We start from the raw sequence: 5,148 nt of genomic DNA on the forward strand, positions 1-5,148 counted from the left end.
GCCTAGAATCCCCCAGTGAGGGGCTGGGGGCGTGGCTCAGTGGTAGACTGCTTCCCTAGCCTTCATAACACCTTTGGGTCTAACCCCAGAATGGAAAAAAAGGACTCTCACAAACTGTAGATGATGTAAATCCTTATCATACATATATGTCTACATGCGTTTTTGCAAATGCACACACATATACATAGAGTTTGAGCTCTGGCTAACCTCATACTTAACAATCCTCCTGCCTCCGCCTCTCAAAGCTAGATGTGCAACACCATGCCTGGCGCGTGGCCAGGCATACTTTTGAACACTTGAGAAGTGGGCCATCTTCCTATTTTCCCATCAGTATCAGCCTAGAGTCCCTGCAGCTCCATCCATGGTGCCTGCTGTGCTCCTCTCTGGAGCCACTGGGCTGCTGAGCACTGGGACCTCGCTAGTTAATCAACAGCAATACACACTGTTGAGAAGAGACGGCAAACTTGCAAGAAAAAGTGAGTGTCGTTTATACTTTCTTTCCTTCTCTTCTTTTTAATTTTATTTTATCTTATTTTATTTGTGCTTTGAAACAGGCTTTCTCTGTGTAGCCCTGGCTGTCCTGGAACTTATTCTGTAGACCAGGCTGGCCTTGAACTCACAGAGATCTGCCTGCCTCTGCCTCCCACTCTCTATCTGCTTCACCAGAAGGTATCATGTGGGTGAGCAAAGAGGTGATGTGGTGTGCAAGTTTTTTTCAACATCATTTTTATTTTCTCTGCATTGATGTCTCGCCTGCATCCATGTCTGTGTGAAGGTGTTGAATTCCCTCAAACTGGAGTTATAGACAGTTGTGAGCTGCTGTGTGGGTGCAGATGATGTAAAATTAAATAAATTATGTTGAAAAAAATCCCACACCTCAACACCTCTTTGCTCACCCACAAGGCACCTTCTGGTGGCAGAGGAGTGGGCTCCTGGCAGTGACTTGGCAACAGGTAATGGTAAACCAGAAGCCAAAGCCAGTGCTGTAGGAAAAAGTTGTGATGGAAGTCCCCAGCTCACAGTTCTCCAAGGGACGATGCTCCCTTCCCCTAAAGCTAGAGACATGGGGAGAGCACTAGAGCAAGGCCAGGCAACCACAGCCTCACCCTCAAGGAAATCACCAAAATCTTGTGCATGTGACCAACCAACCCCCTTCTCTTCGAGGTTCCCACACAACACATCCAAAGTTGGGCATTGCTAGGGAAAACACATCTCAGAGAACCCCCTTCAAGCTGTGTGTGTTGGCACATACCTGTAATCCCAGCCCTCAGGAGGCTAAAACAGGAAGACCTCAAATTCAAGATCAGCTTGGCTTACTCAACCAGACTCAGACTGAAAAATGAACAGGCTGGGGCTGTAGCTCAGTGGTAGAGCCCCTGCCTAGGATCTCCCAGTGAGGGGCTGGGGGCGTGGCTCAGTGGTAGAGCCCCTGCCTAGAATCCCCCAGTGAGGGGCTGGGGGCGTGGGTCAGTGGTAGAGCCCCTGCCTAGAATCCCCCAGTGAGGGGCTGGGGGCGTGGCTCAGTGGTAGCACATTTCCCTATCATGCTCATGTGTCATGTTATCTCCATCCACTGTGGATGGAAGGGGTTTATTGCATCTTACAAGTTAGAATTCATTATCACGGCAGGCGGGGCTCCAGCAGGAACTGAAGCGGAGTCTATGGAGGAGTGCTGCTTACTGGCTTGCTCCCCATGGCTTGTTCAGCTCCAGCTCTTATACATCCCAGGTCCAGCTGGCCAGGGATGGCCCTGCCCACAGTGAGCTGAGCCCTTCCACACCAATTAACAATCGAGAAAATGTCTCACCAACATTTCCACAGGCCAATCCAGTGGAGGCACTTCTTCGAAGTGGAGGTTCCATCTTCGAAGGTAACTCCAGTTAACATGCATAGACCAGAAAAAGTCAATCAGCATACAGAAGTACAAAATCTACATGGCCCACCGAAAGGAATCACTGAGAATCTTGAACACCTACAGCTGCTAATCAGCTCAGCCAATCACCCCATATCTTGCTGGAAACATAGCCACACCCAGCTAGAGAACACACACAAAGCCAGAGACCTGCCGTCAGCATGTGTGTCTAAATCTATCTGTTCAGACATGAAGATAGATACCTACTTACATGGGGCCCAGGGGATTTGTAGAACCATCCCTCTCCCACAGACACAGTTCTAAATAACCGTGTATGTGGGACGGGCACGGTGAGAAACAGCCCTACAAATTCTCCCCTGCAAACATCAGTTTTGCAGAAAAGAACATGCAAAAGGACTTTTGTGAGTGTCTGGGGAGATGGCTCAGTGGGTGGTTAGAAGCACATGCTGCTACGGCAGAAGACCTGAGTTCAGTTCCTAGCAACCACACTGGTCAGCTCACAACCACCTATAGTTGCAGCTCCAGGAGATACAACGCCCCCTTCTGGCCTCTTTGGACACTGCACCCATGTGCACACAGACATGCTCCTACATATAAAAAAAGAAAAGAAAAGAAAAAAAAAAAGAAAAAAGAGCCGGGCGGTGGTGGCGCACGCCTTTAATCCCAGCACTTGGGAGGCAGAGGCAGGTGGATTTCTGAGTTCGAGAGTTCGAGGCTAGCCTGGTCTACAGAGTGAGTTCCAGAACAGCCAGGGCTACACAGAGAAACCCTGTCTCGAAAAACCAAACCAAAATAAAATAAAAATAAAAATGAAATGTGTCTTTGTTAAAAGAACACTCATGTGCTTGATGGCATATAACAAGAGGCCTAAAAACTTACACACACACACACACACACACACACACACATACACAGGGGCACACTCTGATAAGCATGTACATTAGTTGTCTCAGTTTGATTCCTCTGATGTAAGACCAAGGCCACCATTTGTTTCAGGACCTCAGACCTCCACCACTCTTCCCTGCCTGGAGGATAGAAACTCCTGACAGTGGGCACTGAGTGACAGTCAGCCTGGGGACAGGAAGGTGGCCTGAGGCTCAGTGGGCCCTGTCTTTGTCCTCCCTTGCTTGAGAGCTCTTCCAGGTCAGCAGCGTCTGCAGTCAGAGGTGTGGGTTGCAAACTCGGTGCTGTATTTGCCTGATTTATTTATGAATAATTATCTGCTCAAAGCTTCGTAGCTTTTAACCAGGCAGGAAAAGGACAAATAGTGGGTGGAGTCACTTACAGGAGACATCTAGAGGACTCAGCCAAGTGAGGGAACAGGAAGAGGGTGGATGGGTATCTGGCTGTAAGAAAAGTGGGTGATGAGCTAGAAGGACAGAGTTTGGGGGATGAGAAGGTCTCACCTTCCATCACGTAGAGATGGAAACCAAGGTTTTAAGTATGTTTACTAAGAGATCTACCACTGAGCCACGCCCCCAATGTATTGCGGTGGTGGGGGGCGTGGGGAGGGATTCTAGGCAGGGGCTCTACCACTGAGCCACGCCCCCAGCCCCTCACTGGGGGATTCTAGACAGGGCTCTACCACTGAGCCACGTCCCCAGCCCCTCACTGGGGGATTCTAGGCAGGGGCTCTACCACTGAGCCACACCCCCAGACCCTCACTGGGGGATTCTAGGCAGGGGCTCTACCACTGAGCCATGCCCCCAGCCCCTCACTGGGGGATTCTAGGCAGGGGCTCTACCACTGAGCCACACCCCAGCCCCTCACTGGGGGATTCTAGGCAGGGGCTTTACCACTGAGCCACGCCCCCAGCCCCTCACTGGAGGATTCTAGGCAAGCCTTCTACAGCTGACCTATACCCTCACCTGACAATGAATCTGGGACGGTACCTGTGTACGTATGTCCATACCCATAAGGACAATATACGCAAAGCCTCCACACCCCCGTTCTTCCTCTTAGCAGTCTTCTTTCATCCTTTTCCTATTGTAAATCTCAAACTCCCACATCTGCCTCTTTTTTCTTCATCGTGATAATTAATTTAATCTGCTGCTTAGTTTTGAAAGTAAAGCTGTTGGCAGCTGGGAATTTGGCGATGTGAAGGTGAGAATGTTCGGGCGTTGCCTGCTGATCCAGCCTGTGCAAAGTCTGCCTTTCAGTGTTCCTTGCAGGGCGGCACCTAACAAAGGCATCTTCTGCATCTCTGAGTGGAGAGAACACTCCTCTGCCCAGGTAAAATTCCTTCCTCATGTCTAGAAAATCTTCAGTTCTGGTAGGTTGATTCACTTAATAACTGCCCAGTAATTCTAAGTCCTTCTCTGTCTCTCTGTACCACTGAGCTATGCTGCGCCCCCCTCACTGGGGGATTCTAGGTAAATGGTCTACCTTGCACAGAGCTTCACCCTAGTAAACACGTTTTCAGTCAGCATTCCTTTCTCTACGACAAAAATAATGATGAATGTTCTTTGGTGATGTCAAACAAGACTATTAGCAAATCTGTCTTCCTACACAAGTAGGGAAATGAAAGAAAGAGAGAGGAAGGAAGGAAGGAAAAAAGAAAAGAAAAAAAAACCAACATGAGATTTTCCTTCCTTAAATAGAGCCCGGGCCTCCAATCTCACATCGCAGGATGTTTGAGCTTAAAATTCTTGCAGCTGTGCAGATTCGCAGTGGGTGCTGGGATAGAAGTGTGAGTCTGTAGTGCGTGCCAGTGGCGGTCTGCTTTTGAATGTGTGAAGTGCTGAGTGTGTGTGTGTGTGGTTCCTCTTAAGAGCACTCTGGCGTGGCACGGAATGCCCTGGAGACACATGCTGTTTGGAAGAACTTATGCAAAGCAGGGCGGACTGAGAGGATGGGTTGCTGCACCGAGCGGGTTTGGAGCAAAGGGTTGGGTGGGAGGAGCCTTAGGGTTGAGTGGGAGGAGCCTCGGGCTTCGGTTCTGTCTGAGCAGTGAGGAGGAACAGCTCCTCTGGCCCCAGGTGTCATCATTCTCTTTTAGCTGGCTGACTCCAAGTGCAGCACAGTCTTCCAGGATTTAGAAATCCCTTGCGAAAGAGAGGATGGTAACAGGAGTGACTCAGAGGCCGAGCCTCCCATTTTGGTGTCTGTCTTTGTCTGAAGCCATATGAGCCATTGCTTACTCTTGTCTCAGAAGTCCTATATGGCCTCTGGCATTTTTACAACCTTTTTTTTTTTGTTTGGCGTAGGGTTTGTGTGTGTGTGTGTGTGTGTTTTGTTTTTTTGTTTGTTTTTTTGTTTGGGTTTTTTGTTGTTTT

The sequence above is a fragment of the Grammomys surdaster genome, unplaced genomic scaffold (assembly GCF_004785775.1).
Source record: "Grammomys surdaster isolate TR1022 unplaced genomic scaffold, NIH_TR_1.0 804, whole genome shotgun sequence".
Lineage (NCBI taxonomy): Eukaryota > Metazoa > Chordata > Mammalia > Rodentia > Muridae > Grammomys > Grammomys surdaster.